At 41.1% G+C, this 22,202-nt stretch overlaps 1 protein-coding gene across 1 annotated transcript in view; it reads left to right on the top strand.

Annotated features, from left to right (window-relative positions):
* Window positions 1-817: 817 nt before the first annotated feature.
* The window catches only part of LOC128930912 (uncharacterized), a 174,573-nt gene continuing 153,188 nt past the window's right edge, over window positions 818-22,202 (top strand). The window contains exons 1-2 of the mRNA XM_078364445.1: window positions 818-883; window positions 11,618-11,672. The gene's annotated coding sequence lies outside the window, so the exon portion shown is untranslated. The remainder of the gene's footprint in view (window positions 884-11,617; window positions 11,673-22,202) is intronic.

Here is a 22,202-nt window from a genome sequence, read left to right on the forward strand (position 1 = left end):
ACATGCAGAATTCAAAAGTCTGAGGGTGACTGTGCTCGGGGGGTGAAGAGATGCTTAGAAACCGCCTCTTTGAGGAGGAAGGCAGGACGTTCAATAAGAGCAGCTGGCGACCAAAGAACTAAACTTTAACGCAACAAAGGTGAGTCGGTCTCCCTGCGACCACAGGCATCCAACGCAGGAACACCTTGCTCCACCTGGAAGGCCCAGGTGCAGCTGGAGGGGGACTGAAAGGGTCAGACCTCGGGATTGTTCTCAACTTCGGGCTTTTACACAGCAGTTTCAAAGACAAAGGGGCTTTTCAGCTAGGTTTGGCTCATCGTCCCCCTCCTCCCAGGCCCAAGCTTGGTCCCCAATGTCCCCAGCAATGCTTGGAACGTCCCTCACTCCGCTCCTTTTTTGGGGGGCCACTGCCCACCCCTAGGTTGCCTGCTGTCCCTCCTAGAGAGAGGTGGATGGCCGTGACATTCCAGGGAGAACAAAGGGAGGAGTGAGGAGGCAAATACGCCATTCTAAAGTTTCACCCCGGAAAGGCATCCCACCCCGCCCGCGAGGCACCCTCAGGCTACAGCCTTCGGCGAGCCTCCTCCCTTCGCCCCGCCCCTCGGCACGGGGGAGGGGCGCTGTGCTGCCGGCGCTCTCTGATTGGCGACCGCGTCACGGTTCCACGCCGCGATTGTGCCGTGGGCGGCCATCGGCACCTGCGTGTGCAAAGTGGAAAACTGGCGTTGGGAGTTGCTGGAAGTCAAAGGCGGGCGGCGGCTGGGTGCAAAGTAGAGAGCAGTCTTTAGTTTAAGCCTTTCTGTCGCCCTCCGGCACCGCCAGTACCACGGACTCCACCCTGCCGCGGCCCCTCGGCGATGCGGTGCAGCTGCCACTCGACCAGGTGGGTTCAGGTACTGAGGCACCCAGACATCGGACATGCGCCCTCGCCACCCTTTGTGGCCGTGGTGCCACCAGACCAGGGGCCTGGGTGAGGGGTGGGACTGGGGCCCGCCGCTGCTGGAAGTGAGGGGGAGACAAGCCTGTCCCGGTGACCTTTCGCTCCCGCCGGCCTCCTTCCTGCCTCCGCGGCGTGCGCCCCAGAACCCTATCTGCCGCCCAGGGCCGGCGTGGTCCGGGCGTCGCTGTCGGCGACAGCCCCGGAAAGGGTCTTCATGTAGACTTGAGGGTGTGCGTGCTGGTCCCTTCCCTCTGCCACAGCGGGGCTGGGACTCAGCCGTTGGGTCCCTTCGGATGCACAGGCTGGGATGTAGACTTAGCGGAAGGCTGTGCTCCGGCTTGGTGGTGCCTGCCCAGCGGGTGGCTCTGAAGGACTCCCGGAAAGGCTAAGGCGTGGGTCTAGATGTGAACGGTGCATCATCGTTGTTTTCCACACTGACATGCAGTGTAGCATGTCACACTCCTGATTTAAACAGGTTGTTGCCAGTGTATCAGCAAATGCAGGGTAGGTGTCTGTAAAAAAACATATTGCTGATGAGGAGCAAGGGAGATAGCCATATACATTTACATTTCTTTTAGGGAGACTGGCCTGTGTTTACATTGTCTTTCTCTTCCCCTTTCCTTTCTCTGAACCGGTGTCTGCCATAGGCTTACCCCTCCCTCCCACGCCGAAATATTTCCTTTCTTATGCTAATGTTGTACTGGCTTGAGCGTAGAAAGTCAACACCAAGACAAAAGTATGCCAAATTGCAGGGTCTTTATTGCCGGCGGCCACGGAGGACTCGCGTCTCTCCAACCCGTGGCCCAAAAGGAGGGTGTCAAGACATTTTATAACCATAAAACCACCTCGGGAGTGAGGGTGAGGGGCTTCCGACGTTCTGAGGGCTAGTGGATTCTATGAATCACCTCCTGGGCGGAGATGAGCGTGAGTGGCTCTGGACATTCCAGTGGGTTCCTAGGTGAAAAGGAGGGTGAGGGGCTCCGGACAATCCCAGGGCCAGGTGACTTTTGACATTCTGATTGTTACTTAAGTGGTTCACAAAAGCCAAGATTAGCATTTGTTTACACATTGTCTGGGTAGGGTGGAAATTACAGTCCTTAATTACTTGTTATAAGTCACAGGGGCCAAGATGGCATGGGTGTGGACTGCTTGCCTGTCACATTTGAGTCGCAGAGAGCAGTTTCAATAGAAAGCCGAGGTATGGTTGAGGTATGCAGTTTTATGGGGCTTTTACCATGTCACACTAATAATACCTTTTTCATAGTAATGAACTCATTTAAACATCTCAGCAACCAGAGAAAGTTCTTTTCAGTACTGAAATAATCAGGAGAATCCGGGGAAGGAGACAGGACTTAAAACTTTTTGACATGTCTTTCTTTGTTTAGCTGAAGGTCTTGAGTGTGTATCTTGGGACTGCTATACATTTGTACAGCCACGTGTAGCCCTAATTTGTGTAGTACAGTTATGTACTGCATAGTGCCAGTGAGGTCATCAGAGCTCATATATGATTTTGGTCCCACGGATTACAAGGGAGCTGAGAAATTTCCATTGCCTAGTGAAGCTGTAGTATTCATAATTTCTTAGTTGCTCAGGTTTTTGTGGTGATGCTGGTGTAAACAAACTTCCTGTGCAGCCAGTCCCTGTAAAAGTGTAGCATATGCAGTTATGTACAGTACATAATATTTGATAACGTTAAATATATTATTGGTTTGTCATTTTATTATTGTTTTAGTATGTACTTCTGTTGATTAAAAAGAAAAGTTAACTACAGAACAGCCTGAGGTGGGTCTTTCGGGAAATATTCCAGAAGAAGGCACTGTCATAATAGCAGGTGAGAGCTACATGTGTGTTCTTGCCCCTGAAAACCTTTCAGTGCGACGAGATTCGAGGTGGGAGACAGTGATGTGCATGATCTGGACCCAGTGTAGGCCCAAGCTAGTGGGTGTTTGTGTCTTAGTTTTTAAGAAAAAGTTTTAAAATTAAAAACAGAACAAAGCTTATAGAATTAGGATATAAGGAAAGAATATTTTGTACAAATGTACAATGTGTGTTTTAAGCTAAGTGCAATTATAGAAGAGTTTAAAAGTTTGTAAAATAAAAAAGTTATGGTAAGCCAAGGTTAGTTAACTGAAGAAAGAAGAACTTTTCCGTGTAGCCTAAGTGTAAAGTCTTTATAAAGTCAATAGTGGTGTAGAGCAATGTCTTAGACCCTAACATTCATTCACCCCCCACTTCCCCACAACAACTTTTAGTCCTGCAGTCTCCATTCATGGGGAGTGCCCTATATAAGTATACCATTTTCTATCTTTTTTTTTTTTTGAGACGGAGTTTCACTCTTGTTACCCAGACTGGAGTGCAATGGCACACTCTCGGCTCACCGCAACCTCCGCCTCCTGGGTTCAGGCAATTCTCCTGCCTCAGCCTCCCGAGTAGCTGGGATTACAGGCACGTGCCACCATGCCCAGCTAATTTTTTGTATGTTTAGTAGAGACGGGATTTCACCATGTCGACCAGGATGGTCTCGATCTCTTGACCTCGTGATCCACCCGCCTCGGCCTCTCAAAGTTCTGGGATTATAGGCATGAGCCACCGCGCCAGGCCTCCATTTTCTATCTTTTATGCTGTATTTTCACAGTACCTTTTCTATGTTTAGATACACACATACTATAGTATTCATTACAGTAAGCTGCTATATAGGTCTGCAACTGTATCATCTAGGTGCATGTGTAGTAGGCTAGACTGTCTAGGTTTGTATAAGTCCACTGTGATGTCCACGGTGAATTGCATAATGATGCATTTTTAAGAATGTACCCCCATTATTAAGCAACACGTGAGTATATTTACAGTTGTTTTCTATTTGAGCAAGTCTTGAGAATATTTGATTAATACCACATAAGCCTTAACTTTTCATACTGACAATTGTTTCTTTGAAGCACCTAAGAATCAACTTGCTTGTTGATAAAGTTCTTGAAATAATTAAAAACTCATATTGTAAAATTGGATGAATAAAATCATTTAGCTATTATTTTAAATTGAGCATTTTAGATAACATGGGACATTTTATAATGTAAATAGTCCAGGTTGAGAAAAAGCTTAGAAATTTGTTGTGATCAAATAGTGTGAGTCGGCAGGAAAAAGGCAAATCAGGAAATGAAAAGTGCAAAAATACAACGTAGAAGTATGTTGATTTGGTGTGTGCAAATTAACAGTGTTTTGAAAAATTAGAAAATTATAGAAGTAGTTTTTAATGTCAGATGAAGAAAAGGACTTTAGTGTAACAAGAACAATTAACTTTTTATTAGAGTAAGTATAGAATTTATGAGATGATAGAAATTATTGGTCCACATGGAATGTAAGAACATGCCTTGTGGGGCCAGGTAGCAGAAGGGAGGGAGTGTTTTGCAATAAGGCTGAGGCCAGGGAAGGAAAAGGATCAAAAGATCTTGCCATTGACTCCTCCTGTGTTGTTTAATCATTACTGAGAATTCCAGAGTGACCTTGAGTTAGACATAGTATTTGTTCGGAAGGTCTTAAATCTTAGTAGAATATCTATTATTAAGTGAGGTGACACCATGCTGTAAGATAGAAAGTATCTAAGCATCTGAGGTTTGCCTTTGTAGGCCTTGCTTTCCAGATGATTTTATGTCTAGGGTAAAGTTTAGTAGGTGATTTTGATTAAAGGAAAATATGGAGAGAAGGTTTTGAGGAAGGAATTGGACTAAGGGAGAGCTGTGCCATGAAAAGGGTCAGATGTGTGATTTAGAAGACATCAGATATCATTGAGCATATTTGTGTTCTTTGTTAGTTTCTGATGTGCGCTGATATTCAGTTCATCTGTAACCTAAAAAATAAGGTGGGCTGGGTGAGGTGGCTCATGCCTGTATCCCAGCACTTTGGGAGGCTGGGGGAGGTGAATCACCTGAGGTCAGGAGTTTAACATCAGCCTGACCAAAATGGTGAAAACCCATCTTTACTAGAAATACAAAAGTTAGCCGGGCATGTTGGTGCATGCCTGTAATCCAAGCTACTCAGGAGGCTGAGGCAGGAGAATCGCCTGAACCCAGGAGGCAAAGGTTGCAGTGAGCGAATTGCATTCCAGCCTGGGCAACAGGAGTAAAACTCTGTCTCGTGATGAGGCAATTATATATTTTAAAACAGTTGCAATTGAAGTATAACATATATAGAGAAATGCATAGATTTTAAGTGTGCAGTTTAATCAATTTTGACAAACATGTACATGTATGTAACTCATACTGTGTAACTCTTGTAAAGGTGAACATGGTACACCAGAGTAAACAAGGTGTAAGTATTAGATGATGAGTAAAAGAGATTGGGAGGCCTTTGGTTTAAGAAAAGTATAGGAAGCCATCGAATTTTTAGAAATACACTATGTGTTTTAGAAGAGTTTTAAATTTACAGAAAGTTGTGAAAATAGTAGAGTTTTCAAATAACTTTCATCCAGTTTTCATATTGTTAAACTGTTACATTAGTGTGGTCATTTGTCACATTTAGTGAAGTAATATTGATACATTATTATTGATTAAATTCTATACATGATTGATTTGTTTAGTTTTTACTTAAGGTCTGTATCAGTTAGCTGCCATAACAAAATTCCATAGACTGAGAGGATTAAACAAAAGAAATTTGTTTTCAAAGATCTGGAGGTGAAAAGTCTGAGATTGGGTGCCAGGATGGTTGGGTTCCTGTGAGGCGTCTTCCTCATTTGCACACGGCACAGTCCCCTTTCCTAGGTGTGTTTTCATCAGAAGAAAGAACAAGCTCTCTGTGTCTCTTTATAAGAGCACTAATTCCATTAGACCAGGGCCCTGCCCTCATGACTTCATCTAATGCTGATTACCTCCCAAACGCCCTAGCTCCAGATACTATTACATTTGAGGTTAAAGCTTCAGCATATGAGGATTCTGGGCAGGACACAAACATTCAGTTTATAACAAGGTCCTTTTTGTGTTCCTGGATCTTACACAGTTTACCATATTACATTTAGCCTTTGTGTCTCCTTAGCTTCCTTTAGTCTGTGGCAGTTTCTCAGACTTTCCTTTCTTTTTGGTGACCTTGTCAGGTTTGAAAACTACTGGTCATGTATTTTGTAGAATGTCCCTCAAATGGGATTTATCACATGTGTTTCTCATAATACATCTGGGTTTATGGATGCCTGGGAGGAAGACCGAAAAGATTCTGTCCGTACAAAGGAAAGAATGTGTACTTTCAATGTGACTGCTCACTGTTGATGTTGATTTGGTCACCTGACTGAGATAACGAAGCAGGATAATTTCCCTGAACGCTTTGCTGGTGGGAACTGGGGCGTGGATGCTGAAAGTAGCACTTAGGCGCTGGCAGGGGCAGACTCCACTCACTAGAACCCCCTGTGCTCAACCCATCATGGGAGGGAACATGCAGGTAAGCGTGTGCAGGAGCTGGGGTGAGTGCTTTTGGGTGCTGGGAGGAGCAAAACTCTGTGCAGGCCCTGAGGCCCCAGAAGGAGTGTTACAATTGGTGCTCTTTTAGCTTCCCTGCCCATGGACAGTTTAAGTGTTAACAGCTCAGTGGAAGGTAAGTGTGACAGCCTCTGACACCAGCCTGGAAGAGAAAGGGCTGTTGGAATATGAGAAGGGGTGGATCTGAATGATACTTTTTTCGGCAGTGTTAAGTCTCAGATGCTGGCTAGACTTTGAAGTAGAAATGTGAAGGACATTGAAGATGTGAATCTGAAGTTCAGGGAATAGGGCAGGACTCAAGATTCTATTTGGAGGTTGCACATTTTATATTTAAAGAATTCCATTGTATTTTTCAGAGTGAGAATCTCATTTGATAGAATAAAGAACCTATGGTACTTTGAGTAGAATGATGAGAAAATTTTTAATCAAAAAAGTTTTTCCTGAAAGCATTGTGAATAAAAATAAGAGTGAAATATAGGTGATTTTCAGTCAGCCTCCGTGACCTGTCTGTATCTGACCTGAGTCCCAGCTGATATAGCCAGTTGACAGTAGAAAATTTAGAATTTGATTTACATGTTTTAAAGCTATTGAGAAGAAGAATTAGACATTTTAATTTCTCCCCCCACCCCATAAGGAACCATGTGGGTATATTTTTGACCCTTACCCTTTTTTTCTTAGCGGAAAACCAGTCAGAAGTGGGAGGCCTCTGAACAAACTGTATACTGTGTAGCCACCAGCTTCTGCTTTCTCGAGGCAGAACGCTGGCCCTCAGTGCCTCTTTGTGCTTCTCCTTGTTCAGACCACTGAGGACTTCCCCTGTCCTGTCTGACTCCTTCTGTTGTCGTGGGCAATATAGAAAGGCTGAGGGATTGATATTATTTGGCTCCATATTTTAGAAAGATATTTGGTAGTTACATAAAGTACATCTAGTTTGAGCAGTACCACTTATAACTTTAAATTGTTGTACAGAAATTGATCCTTTATTATTTAGAGAATATAATTTAAAGTTAATAATACTGAGAGAATTCATGATTCTTTCCTTTTGCCTTCCCTGTCCTGTAGTTTTTTATTTATTTTCAGAGCTTTTGTACTGGCTCATCTTCCCTTTCCTGGGGAGTTTATTTTAAAAATTAGATTTGCAGGAGCTTATCCTTTTGAGGATGATGAAAACCACTTGTACTTGAACTCAAGGAAATTTTTTTTTAAGTTCCCTTTGTGCCCTTTTCAGATCACATCCCAGAGAGGAGAGACTTCTGCAATATTGTGTTAACCATTTCCTTTCTTTCTTCAAGTGTTATCCACAAGTGTATATATGTATGTGGTAATAAGCATGAAATTTGCCATCTTAACCATCTTTAAGTGGGTAGTTCAGTAGTGATGAGTGTATTCACAACACTGAGCACTAGATCTCCAGTTTTTCATTTTACAGAACTGAAACTGTATATTAATTAATCGACTCTATTTCCTCCAGGGCCAGCCGCTGGCCTTTTGTTTCTATGAATTTCACTATTCTAGATACTTCATATAAGTGGAAACTTACAGCATCTGTCTTTTTGTGAGTGGCATATCTGAGTTAGCATGTCTTCAGGGTTCATTCGTGTTGTCACATATGTTATATGGCTCATAAAAGCCAGAATTTCTTTTCTTTTGAAAAGTTGAATAATGTTCCATTTATAAAGTTCTTAATCTTCATGTGGCTGAATTTATAACATTCATATTTGCAGTGTTTTTATACCTAGTTGAGGAAATTCTTCTGTATCCTGAGATCATAAAGATAGCCTCCTATATGTTTAAGAAATATTTCTTCTTTGTTTTAAAACAAGATTACATTTACAGGAGGGTTATCAGTACAATTCAGATAACATTTGCTTTTCCCCGAACCATTTGCTAATAAGTTGCTGACTTGATGACCCATTGCTTCCAAATATTTTAGTGGCATTTCCTAAGGCCATTCTTCTGTGTAGTATCAAAATGACCATCAAAATTAGAAAATTAATACATTTCTATCTTCACATCTTCAACGTTATTCAAGCTTTACTGATTATCCGATCAAATTCTGTTTAACAACACGATCTAGTTTGGAACTACAGACTGCATTTGGTTCTAAACTCTGCTTAGTCTCCTTATGTCTAGACCACTCCCTTTATTGAATTCAGATGTATTCCTTTCTCTTCTATTTTCTGGGAGAGATTGTATAAAACCAGTGTTAATTCTTTCTAAAAAATTTGATAGAATTCTTTAGTAAAGCCATCTGGGCTGTTTTTTTTTTTTGTTGTTGTTGTTGTTTTTGGTGGGAAGGTGGGGGATGAAATTTTTCTCTTGTTGCCCAGGCTGGTGTGCAATGGCACGACCTTGGTTCATTGCAGCCTCCACCTCCTGGGTTCAAGGATTCTTCTGCCTCAGACTCCTGAGTAGCTGGGATTACAGGCACCCACTACCACGCCCAGCTAATATTTTGTATTTTGAGTAGAGAAGGGTTTCACAGTGTTTGCCAGAGTAATCTTGAATTCCTGCCCTCAGGTGATCCACCCACCTGGGCCTACCAAAGTGCTGGAATTACAGGTGTGAGCCATCGCACCTCACTGGCCTAGAGATGTTTATGGGATTTTAAATTGCAAAGCCAGTTTTCTTAATAGTTATAGAGTTACTTAAATTCATATTGGATGAGTTATTGTAGTTTGTGTTTTTTCTGGAATTGGTGCATTTCATCTGTAAAGTTTGTGTGTCTACACACCTCACTTTACTCATGCTCTGCATGAGTCTCTGACCATGCAAATAGCTATGCTGTGGCTATATTGTGCTGACACCTCATTCTGTTTCAGTTTTTTTCATGACTTATTCAAAATAATGTGATACGGTGCAAATCAGCTTTGCTATGGTCCCTGACCTCAGGTTGCTTAGATTCTCTGTAGGGGTTGCAGAGAAGGAGTTAGAAAATCAGTAATCAGTGTGGTCAGTGTTGTGATGAGGAGGCAACAGGTCCTCATGAGAACACAAAGAAGAGGTATCTCTTTTATTCTCTGCATCTCTGGTATCCAGTACAGTACCTTGCACATAGTAGGTTCTCATTAAGTCTTTGTTGAATGAATGAATGAACTCAGAACTGGGTAATCACAAGGTCACTTTTGGAGAGAACTTGTGTCTGAGCCAAGTTAGTGATATCTATGGGCAGTAGATAAATGGAGGGAATTCTGTCATGTGGATGCAATAATATGCAGTGTTGTAGAAGGACAGAAAGCTTAGCAATCTAAATAGTTGTCTAAAGCTGTCTATTTGCAAGTGGGGAGTGGTTTCCAAAAGTGATTGCAGACTGAAGGTAATAAGAAATAACTCTGACCAAAGTATGTATTGGGCAAAGTTAGCTAAGAACCAGAATTGATTTTTATGAATTAAAATTTTTGGTTCTGGCTGTTGTCTTTACCATTACTAGGTTTAGTTTCTAACATGTCTTAAAAATAATGCTCTACAAATAAATAAGAAGTATTTTTTGTAAAGCATGATACAGTTTTCTCTGGCTCTTGCCTACTAGTCTTATTCATACTATCTTTGCTTTAAAACAATACTTTTTTATGCTCTAAATATATCTGTGATAAATCATGAGTTTACCACTAATAATGGTGGGTCATATCGTTGTGTTCTCATATGCCAGGTACTGTATTGAGACACTGCCATGAGTTATTTCATTTAATGTGGACAGTGGCCTGTCTGTAAGAAAACCAAACCTAGGGCTCCCATTTTACAGAAGTGGCAACTAAGGTTTGGGAGTAAGTTAAATTGTGTGTTCCCAAGGTCACTTATGTAAGGCTCAGACTCGCATTTGAATCTAAGTCTGTGTGACTTCATTTAACCACTGAGCTATGTGTGCTGTTTCTAATATTCATATATCTTTGTGTTAAACAAAATGTGCCCAGGATTTAGTTTTACTTGTGTATATATCCTTGGAAAGTTATCAGTTAAGTAGGGAAAGAGTTTGTAGTGAAGAAACATATTAAGACTCTCCTAAAAGCAAATTACAGAGACCCACTTAAAACTAGCCAGCATGGCTGGATGCAGATGCTCCAACAATAATTACTGTGCTCTTCCTCTCTGTGTCTCCTCCTATCTTACCTTCTTCTTTCCCCCTCTTTCTTTATCCCACTGCCCCATTCCCTCTCTCATTCTGCTTTTCTTAGAGTGTTAGCCTATTCTCTCTTGTCACAGAAGGAACCCCAGTTGAAACCAGCTCCACCTGTGATTCTAGGAAGAGAAAGCATCTTCTCTGGGAGCTCTGGCAGAAATGCCCTGGGGAATACTCTTGGTCATGGGGACTGGGGGCTGTGAGAGGACTTTGTGAGCCATACGGAATGTAGCTGTTGGGGTGACAACATGTCCATACTTTATCTTGATAAGACATGTCATTTGATGGTTGAAAGCTATAATTATTTAAAGATAATACACAATATATTTTAATAGCATTATCAAGATATAGTTCACATACCATAGGACTCACTCATTTAAAGTGAGTGTACAATTCAATGGTTTTAATATAGTCACAGTTGTACAGCTATCACCACTGTCTAATCTGTAACATTTCCATCAAAAAGAGAAATCTTGCACCCATTCAGTCACTCCCTATTTTTCCCAAATTTCTCGGCCTTAAGCAACCACTCATCTACTTTCTGTCTCTATAGATTTGCCTATTCTAGACATTTTATGTAGGTGCAATCAGATGACTTGTGGTCTTGTGTCTGACTTCTTTCATTAGCATGTTTTCAAGGTTTATCTATCTTTGCATATCATCATGCATTTTTTATTAATTTCCATATATTATTCCATTATATGGATATAGCACATTTTATTTGTCTGTCTGTTGTTGATGGACATTTGGGTTGTTTTCATGTTTTTTGCAAGTATGAATAATGCTGCCATGAACATTTGTGTAGAAGCTTTTGTGTCGATCTGTTTTTACTTCTTCTGTGTGTATACCTAAGAGTGGAATTACTGGTTCACATGATAACTATACCTAACATTTTGAGGAACTGTCTTCCAAAGTGACTGCATGATTTTACATTTTCACCAGCAATGTGTGAGGGTTCCAGTTTCTTTACATTCTTGTCAACCATTGCTATTTTTTTGATTATAGGCATCTTGGTGGGTGTGAAGTGGTATAATGCATATTTTATAAAAGTCCGTTTTGTTTGTTAAATAATGGCCTGTTTACTTGTCATCTTATCTTTTATAGGAGCTTTCCCAGTGGGTTCTGAACCTGCTCCTCCTCAGTCCAGCCAGCCAGCCAGGTAGGCAGACCATGGTGATCAAAGGATTAGAAGTATATGTTTACTTTTCTTTTTTAAAATAGATTTTATTATTTACAAATCTATACAGGGATTATTCATATTTTCATATTAAGAAACAGGTTATAAATGCCAGTGGTTACTTGGTTGAAGATGGAACAGGGATTCATATTTAGGGTGTATTAGGTGGCAGAGAGCTGCTTGCTTCTGATCTGCAGTGTCAGCCTACTTTGACATGATAGGTGGCATTCAGATGACACACATTCCCACTCTTGTTCACTGTGTTATATGTAGTTCCCAGCAAACTAGTTGTATCTCTGCTGCTTTTTTCTTAGAAATGTGAGGGCAAGGGTAATGTTTTAGGAATAACCTTGATTATTCATGAATGATTATTCTTGAACTTGACTATTGGAATTTTCATTAGTATAAATTACTTGCAGCACAAAAAACTGAGCTGCTTTTCTAGGATTCACAATGGTTGCTTCTGATGACTTTCTTATGGCAACGTTCATTAGCAGCCCTGTAGCGCTATTTAACATTCACCTTGGCATCCGTATAAAACTTGATACTCTGGCAGTCTATATTCAGAGATGCACAGACAGACGGTCTTCTATCGGTGGCTTTCTCCCTAGCCCTAGAGCAGTCTGTGTATCCAGACTCCATATTGAGTCTTGCCTCCTCAGCACAAGGTAAGAGAATCTATGTTGATCACACTTTATGCAAAAATCTGTGTTGATCACTTGCCACCCATTTGCCACATATCACTGTATAACTTGAAAGTCAAGAACTTGTGATTTAGAATTTCTGTTCGGATCATGCTTAATATTTTTATGGCATCAAGCAATAACAAGAAGAGATTACACATATTAGCAGTATGCTCTAAATGTGCAAGTAATATGGTGATCTCCATAAGGGAAAACAGGAGCTTGCAGGTATTTAACAACATATATTATTTTATGCTGATAATATGCCAGGAATAGGTGCTGAGGAATAGAATGAACAAACTGGATAAACATCTCTGTCCTCATAAAATGTACATCCCAGTGATTAATGATTTACTATGAGACCATTTATAATGTGTAACAACCAGTTAAAAAATCTACTGTGGATTTTTTGGTAGCAGTGTCTGAAAGCTTTGAAATTCTAAAAAAGAAAATAAAGGAATTAAAAATGTTTAAATTGGTGCATTTAGATAGTATATATTGTAAGTGTCTGTTTGCTAAGTATCCCAAAGGTAAGATATTAGAGATCGCAATTTAATCATTAAAAGTAAATACTTTTTCAACTGTCTTGCATGCTCTGCTCATGTACCCCAAAACCTATAATCCAATAAAAAATTAAAAAAAAAAAAAAAAGTAAATACTTTTTATATTGATCTTATCCTAATCAAAAAGTGTACTATTGTAGTGACAGGCCATGCAGTCTCAAAATCAACAACATTCATGTAAATTGATACGTTGATATTATATCAAATAGGAATCTCATGATAATGAGGCAGGCCAGTTGTTGAATTTTTCAGGTTTTTAGAAGCATAATTTGAAGACTTGTAATATTAATAGGACAGTTGAAATTGAAATTTATTTTTAAACATCAGGCAGGTAATGATGTAAAAAGGTTTAAGGAAGGAGATTTGGAATCTTGTAAAATTAATAGGACAGTTGAAAGTGACCTTTATTTTTAAACGTCAGACTGGTAATATGCTGATGTTGTCAAAAGGCTCACACTCAGGTTTGAGTGTGGAAACCCAATCGTCATACTTGGGAATTAAAAAAGAACTAAAATAGGTGTAAAAAAAATGCACATGGGCACTTTTTAACCAGTAGTACCAGGCACCCAGAAATGAATGCTTTCAAGTGAAATAAGAAAAGATCACAGTTCTTATTTGGGCTAGTGCTTCTGATAGGCATAGCAGGAATGAATGAATGAATAAATGAATGAATGAATTTTATTAGCATATATAATATATAAGTAAAGAACTTTACAAAATAATTTTAGATAGTGATAAGTACTGTAACATCAGTAAAATGGGATCTATGATAAGTGAATTAAATATTCACTTGAACACCTAATACATTTCTAAACTTATTGTGGCCAAAGGGCTCCTGATTCCCCTCACCAGCTGCTTCTCACCAGGGGATACTTCTGTAGATTGTGAGGTCTGGGAAGCTTTTCAAGATGTTATTTGAGTTGAGATATGAATGGTGAAGTATCTGTGTGCATTCCAGGTATGGAGGTGGAAAAGCATTGGCTTTGGGGTGGGAATGAGTTTACTGTGTTTGAGACAGTCAGTATGAAATGTTGGAATGTATCCAGAGAAAAAAGAGTGGTAGATGAGGCTAGAGAGGTGGAAAGGGCCTTGATACTTTAGGGAAGAATAAGGAGTTAGGATGTCACTTTAATGATGGCAGCAATGTAGAGTATTCTAGGTCTGAGGATTGATGGCCTCATAACTGTGGCTCCTGTGTAGTGACTGACTGGTAGAGGCAGGAGAGAAAATGGGGACCTTTCATAGCTGTTGTCTGCATAAGAAGCCATAGTAGCTGGGTAGATGGAGCCTGGGCCAGCTTTGGCAATCTACTTTGCAGACAGAGCTAAGAACTTAAGTGTGGATTCTATGTGGAAGGCAGGAGATGACTAGTCATGAGCTGATTTCTAGGTTTTAGTTGAGAACTGAATATGTGATTGTTCAATTACAGAGATGAAAGAAATTGGAGGAGAAGTTGGTGGTGAGGGGAATCAGAAGATACCTTTTGGCCACAATTGGTTTTAGGTACTTATTAGATAGTCAAGTGAGGTGGTTTAGTGGGCAGTGGCATAAATGTCTGTAGTTCAGTGGGGAGGTCAAGATGAAAATGACAACGGTAGGTGTCAGCAACACAGAACTGACTTCAAAGCTACGAGACTGGATGAACTCCCTACAAGGGGAGGGGCTAAGTTTACTTTCTTAAATTGAGAAAGTTGGACAGGATGGTGTGTAAGGTCCTGTCTTTTCCAAAAAGTTAAATGTTTATTGAATTTCAGAGAGTCTCTGTAAGAAACTTGAAGTGATGAAAGGTTTTTTGTAAAATGCTTTAGCTTCTTTAGGATTACAGGCGTGAGCCGCTGAGCCCAATCTAATTTTTGTTTTCGTTTTTTTTTAAAGATGGGGTTTTCACTATATTGGTCAAGCTGGTCTCAAACCCGCAACCTTGGGTGACCTGCCCACCTTTGTCTTCAAAGTGTTTGGATTACAGGCGTGAGCCACCGTGCCCAGCCTAGCTTCTTTTAAATAATAAAAAGGATGAATGGAAAGAAATACAGACATTTAAGTATTTGAAATCTGTATTTATTCTGAAATTGCTTGTCCACAAAGCATGATATGTAACTGCGATCAGGTATCCTTCTGAAAGTGAAAATAATCTCCTTCATTTTGTAAGGTTTCAGTTAAACCCGATTAGTGGTCAATGTGAACTTATTTTTATCAAAACATTTTAAACAGCTTTATTGAGGAGTCAAGTGACACCCAAGCTGCACATATTAGAAGTGTAAAGTTAGATGTTTTCACATAGGTATTCAGCCATAGAGCTTTCACCACTAGAGATAATAGACGTACTTGTTATCCCAACAGTTTCCTTGTTCCCTTCAGTACTGTCTTCCTCCTGCCTCTGATACACAGGGAACCATTGATAAGCTTTTGTAACTGTAGATTAGTTTCCATTTTCTAACTTATATATTGTATAAATAGAATCATACAGTAGGTATTCTTTTTTTCTGGCTTTTTAAATTCAACGTGATTATTTTGAGATTCATACATCGTGTTTTTTGTGTCAGTAGTTCTTTTCCTTCTATTTGCTAAGTAATATCTTATTGTATGGATATACCAGATGCATTTTTGCAGTCATAATGAAGTTAGACTACCTTCTTTTTCCCTTCAGCGGGTCTCCGGATTTGCTGGTATTATTTGTAACCCTGAAAATTTGAGACAAGTCTCAGTTAATTTAGAAAGTTTATTTGGCCAAGTTTGAGGATGCACCCTCCTGAGACAGCCTCAGGAAGTCCTGATGACATGTGCCCAGGGTGGTCGGGACACAGCTTAGTTTTATACATTTTAGGGAGAAGTGAGACATCAGCCAACATATGTAAGAAGTACAATGGTTGTGTCCGGAAAGGCAGGACAACTTGAAGCAAAGACAGGAAGGAGACTTGAAGCTGGAAGGAGCTTCTGGGTCACAGAGAGGTGGGACACAGGAGTGCTTGCATTCTTTGAGTTTCTGATTAGCCTTTCCAAAGGAGGCAATAGGCTATGCATCTATCTCAGTGACAGGCAGGTTGTCCCTAAGCAGTTCCCAGCTTGGCTTTTCCCTTTAGCTTAGTGATTTAGGGGCCCCAAGATTTATTTTCCTTTCACACACCAAAGACACTAAAAATGTGAGTACATATACACACAGAGACACACTCCAAACTCTCTTCATAGAAGGGCTTCCTTGCTCTTGTATTCATCCCCTTCATCCTGTTCAGGGATGAGCTTCCTGGCTTTCATTTACCAGAGCAAGCTTGACAGTGCTGTGCATAGGAAGCAGGCCCACCCTTTCTGTGTGTTTGTGTTCTGTGTAATTTTTGGGGGATGTGTGTATGTTGAGCTTTTTTTTTTTATATCTAGATTGTGTTTATGTCGGGAGGTTGCCTGAAATAAAACTGAAGCTTCATAGTTTAGCCTTTAGTTGTGTTTCATAGTTTAGCAGTTATGGATTCAGTTAATCTAGTACCTCTGATTTCACAAGGGAGTCTAATAAACCTTTTCTCAGTTCATAGGAATTTTGTATAGTTGGTTAAGTCAGAGATCAAGATGAGACAAACACTCATTCACGTGGTAAGTAGATGCTTACCTTTAATCTCTGTGGTGTCTTGATTAAATCACTTGCTTTCTGCTTCTGTTTCTGTGCATTTGGAAAAGTTCACTGCTTTCTGGTTCCTGTGGATAATCTGAGAACACACTTGGGGATTCATGAGTTAATCACCCTCTGGCTGTTTTTAACAACATGAGCTTACATGGAGTTTAAGGATGTCTGGGCTCTCTGTACTGTTATCTGGGGTTGAGGATGAAAAGAAGCAGATATGGTAGAATGATGAGACAGGTTAGCATGTAAGTGTAGTAAAGAATTCCATTTTGGATGTTTTTAGTTAGAGTTTTCTGCATGATGTTCTGTTTTCTAAGTAATTTGTAGATTTTTGCACTACTTTATAAAAAGCTCTTTTCCCAATTGGTAGCTTTGAATTCTTCTTAAGTATTTATGGGAAGTTATATTATTGAATTAGATGTTCTGCATCACCTTACCAAAGATGACCCTACCAGTAGTGAAGCCAACGAGAAGAAAGATCTGCTGCTCTGGGTGTCTAAAAGATCACTTCATCTTGGTATTTACGGGACTGCCTCATTCTCTGTGATGGCTGTAGAGCATTCACTCCATCGACTGAATGTAACATGCTTTAGTTGTCCCCGCCACTTTTCCGGTTATATCTATGCTGAAGTACACAATACTTACATGTAAATACATCATCTCCCACATTTCCAAATTGTTCTCCATTAACATTTTATCGGTATATACTTACACCAACAAGGTTTTAGTGTGTCTGTTTCTTTATAGACTCAACAGTACAGAGTGCTACTAGAGTTTATCTGATTGGTGAAAATGTTATTTTCTTCTAATTTTTAACTTATATATCTCTTTTAATGGAGTTTGGGCATCTTTTCATGTGAATGAGTCCTTTGTAATTCTCTTTCTGAGAGCTCACTGTTTATATATTGCTACCTGTTTTTCTATTATATGGTTACTGTTTTATTATTGATATGTAGGAGCTTTAGATATATGAAGGGAATTAGCTCCTGGCAATATGACTTACATTGTTGCTTTTAAGTTTGTTGTTTGTCCTTTGACTTTGCTTACCGTGTTTTGCCATGAGGGAATTTTTTATACTGATGTAATGAAATTACATCTCATTTTAAAAATTTCTTTCAAATTTTGTGTTACACTCAAAACATTGCAGATATTACGTTTATCATATTCTGAATACCCGCCTCAGCCTCTCAAAGTGCTAGAATTACAGATCCAGCAGTGGCTGGAGCCACTGCACCCAGCTACTCAAGGCAAATATTGAGCCAATATACTTGGCCATCCAAGGTTCCACCCTGTGTAAGGGAGCTCTGAGCACTGGCGTCGGAGGGAGCACAGCTTCTCGGCTGAACTCTGGGATAGACACATTTCCTGATAGGCAGAACATTCCAAGGCTTCTCACTCACATCTTCTACATCTCCTAGTCTTGGGATGCCTCAAACCCATACTCTACATGGGCCAGCCATCATTGAACAGGTAGTGTGAGACAGACAGGCCAGGGTGGGCATGCAAGAGAAAGGAGACCCAGACTTTGCCTCAAGGAGATCACATTCAAGCAAGGACAGAATTACTCCAGAGTGTGGCAGATTAAGGGACCAAAGCCTCTGATTTTCTTCCTTCCTTCCTTTCTTTCTTTCTCTCTCTTTTTCTTCTCTCTTTCTCATTCTCTCTCTTCCTCTCTTCTTTCTTTCTTTCTTACTCTCTTGTTTTTTTCAATATAGAGTTTCACTCTTGTTGTCCAGACTGGTGTGCAGTGGCCTCAGGTGATCCACCCACTAGGCCTCCCAAATGCTGGGATTATATGTGTGAGCCACTGGATCTTGCCACCTCCACTTTTCACAGAAGGAGGCACAGAGAACTTTGGCACCCAGCAGAAATGAGTTCAACTATCAGTTTCCCTAGTTTTTGGCTCAAGCTTTTCTGGTTCTCAGTGACTTCCTATGAAAGGGAATGAGAGGGGTCTGTGGTGACAATATCATGGCAGGCAAGGTGACACTCACCTGTAATCTCAGGAACTCAGGAGGTTGAGGTGGGAGGATCGCTTGAGGGCCTACCTAGAAAGCATAGGGATACCCCAACTCAAAAAAAAAAAAGCCAGGCATGATGGCTCATGCCTGTAATCCTAGCACTTTGGGAGCCCAAGGCAGGTGGATCACTGGAGGTCAGGAGTTCGAGACCATCCTGGCCAACATGGTGAAACCCCATCCCTACTAAAAATACAAAAATTAGCCAGGTGTGGTGGTGCATGCCTGTAGTCCCAGATACTTGGGAGGTTGAGGCAGAAGAATCACTTAAACCCAGGAGGTGGAGGTTGCAGTGAGCCGAGATCACACCATGGCACTCCAGCCTAGGAGGCTCCACAGAGTGAGACTCCATCTCCAAGGAAAAGAGAGAGGAAGAGACATAAACAAACATTGGTGATGAATGAGGTAGCGGTGCCACTGTCTGGCTAATATATATATATGTATGTATGTATGTATGTACATATCTATATATATGCATATATTTATTTGTATTTTTAGTAGAAACTAGGTTTTTTCATGTTGGCTAGGCTGGTCTCAAACTCCTGACTTCAGGTGATCCACCCACTTAGGCCTCCCAAAGTACTGAGATTACAGGTATGAGTCACCGAACATGGCCCTCCTCCTTTCATTTTTTTTATTTTTTGAGAGGGAGTTTTACTCCCAGGCTGGAGTGCAGTGGCAAAATCTCAGCTCACTTCAAACTCCCCCTCCCAGGTTAAGGCATTTCTCCAGCTCAGCCTTTTGAGTAGCTGGAATTGAAGGAGTGTGCCACCACACCAGGCTAGGTTTGTATTTTTGATAGAAATGGGGTTTTGCCATGTTGACCAGGCTGATCTCAGACCCCTGACCTCAGGTTATCCACTGGCGTTGGCCTCCAAAAGTGCTGGAATTACACACAGGAGCCCACCCCACCCCCATCCAAGTAAATTTCTTGATTGCACAGAATGTATGGTGATATTGGTGGACTTACAGACATCCTCTCCAGCATTGAGTGTTGTGTCTTGGCTGTGCTGTGCTTTTGGTTTGTTTGTTTTTTTGAGACAGAATCTCACTCTGTTGCCAGGTTGGAGTGCAGTGGCATGATCTTGTCTCTGCAACCTTCACATCCCAGGTTCAAGAGATTCTCCTGCCTCAACCTCCTGAGTAGCTGGGACTACAGGCACATGCCACCATTCCCAGCTAATTTTTTAAAAAAGTATTTTTAGTAGAGATGGGGTTTCACCATGTTGGCCAGGATAGTGTCAATGTTTTGACCTCGTGATCAAACTGCATTGGCCTCCCAAAGTGCTGGGATTACAGGCATGAGCCACTGTGCCTGGCATGTGCTCTGCTTCTAAACTCTTTTCTTTCTAATGTGGGGCAGATTGGAAAGTGTGCCTTGTTTTCATGGTCCTCATGCAGCTTGTTTGGAACTGTTTAATGTTCACAGTTGGGGATATTTGAGGCAGTATTGCTGAGCTGTCCTGTCAACCTGTATTTGAGCCCTTTATCTGCCACTAACCTTGCCATGTGATTATGAGTAAGGTACCTACCATCTCTTCTTCAATTTCTTTATCTGTAAAATGCAGATTATGCCCAGCTCATAGCACTAGTGTGAGGAATAAATGAAGATATGTGTAGATCACTTTTACATGGTATGTGACACTTAGTAGGCACCAAATCATAATTGCTGGGAGTATCAGTATATTCTTGCTTGTCTACACACACACACACACACACACACACACACACACACACACACACACAGAGAGAGAGAGAGAGAGAGAGATTGCAGAGATTATACAAAGAGTTCCCATGTACCTGTACCCAACTTCCCCTATTATTAACATCTTACATTAGTATGGTGAATTTGTTAAAATTAATAAACAAATATTGAGATGCTTTTAATAACCCATCTCTACTTAATTCAGACTTCTTGGGGTTATTCCTAATGTCCTTTCCTGTTCCAGTGTCTCATCCAGGACACCACATTCCATCTCATCATCATTTCTCTTTAGGCACACTCCCTGGCTAGGTCACTCGATCAGTTTCTTTTGATTACATTTAAATTAAATTTTGGTGCAGACAATGAGATCTCTGTTACAGAATTCTTAGGCTAAAATTTAGTCATAATGGCTGGGTGCAGTGACTCATGTCTGTAATCCCAACACTTTGGGAGGTCGAGTCAGACAGATCACTGGAGGCCAGGAGTTTGAGACCAGCTTGGGCAACATAGTGAGACCCTATCTCTACTAAAAATAGAAAAATGTTTGCCAGGCATGGTGGCACACATCTGTAATCTCAGCTACTCTGGAGGCTGAGGCACGAGAATTTCTTAAACTCAGGAGGCGGAGGTTTTAGTGAGCTGAGATTGTGCGACTGTACCCCAGCCTGGAAGATGAAGCCAGATTCTGTCTCAAAAAAATAATAATAATAATAAAAGGCAAACCTTATTCACAAAATTATTATAGGGCACCTGGTAGTAGTCCCTGAGCTGGATGTGTAGTAGACACCCGAGATCTTTTTTTTTTTTTGAGACAGAGTTTCACTCTTGTTGCCCAGGCTGGAGTGCAGTGGCACAATCTCGGCTCACCGCAACCTCTGCCTCCTGGGTTCAGGCAATTCTCCTGCCTCAGCTTCCTGAGTAGCTGTGATTACAGGCACGTGCCACCATGCTCAGCTAATTTTTTTGTATTTTTAGTAGAGACGGGGTTTCACCATGTTGACCAGGATGGTCTCGATTTCTTGACCTCGTGATCCACCTGCCTCGGCCTCCCAAAGTGCTGGGATTACAGGCTTGAGCCATCGCGCCCGGCCAACTCCCAAAATCTTAAAGTCTGTGGCAAAACCTGCTTGTATGCCAGAAAGCAGACCCAAGCTGCCGAAAACCCCCTGTACCCTATCCTGTTCCATTTGTCCTCCCCCAACTTCTGGTAAATAATGTCCATTGAAAAATGCTGGTTGGGCCTACATGGTGCTCTGAGTGATAACACATCTCAGGAATGTGTGGCATCATGGGGTAGAAAAAAAGAGGCCACTGTGTTTTTTATGACAGTCACCTCAAAACTGCTGGTGGCTTGGTGATAGAAGGGTGTCACCCCAGCACGTTAGCTGAGCTGTGTGGTTTCTCTGAATGTTAATAACTTTCACTGCTTTGGCTTGTGTTTCCTCCTTGATATCACCAACTGAAAACAGAAGTCAGAATTTTTAATTTCTGGTGCCAAATCCAAGCTGGTTTATCAGCAAACACCCCTGCCAGACAACGGAGTCTGTGTTCTGGGCCAGAGCCGCTTTCCCTTTGACACTGGCTCTTTTCTAAGAACTGAAAATAAGCTGCAGAGGCTGTGACTTCACTTTTCTTGGGACTCCTTTACATTTACCCTTAAAAATGCAGAAAACCCTCATTTAGCAGCTTTTGGATTACTGAGTTCTCTAATTCTTTCTGTTGCATATTCTTGTAATGCTCAAGTTTGACTGACAAATGCTTCTGCATCAGGTGAAGCGAGAGGGGGAAGGAATGACCGTGTGAAGGAACTGAATGCTTTGTCACTTGGCCTGTTTGTGGTTTAATCGTTGATAAAAAAAAGCACCTAGAAGAGACACTGTGTGTAGAATGGCTTCTAATTCCAAGGGTCACAACCCTGTGATCTGTTGGCTAG

The sequence above is a fragment of the Callithrix jacchus genome, chromosome Y (assembly GCF_049354715.1).
Source record: "Callithrix jacchus isolate 240 chromosome Y, calJac240_pri, whole genome shotgun sequence".
NCBI classification, from domain to species: domain Eukaryota; kingdom Metazoa; phylum Chordata; class Mammalia; order Primates; family Cebidae; genus Callithrix; species Callithrix jacchus.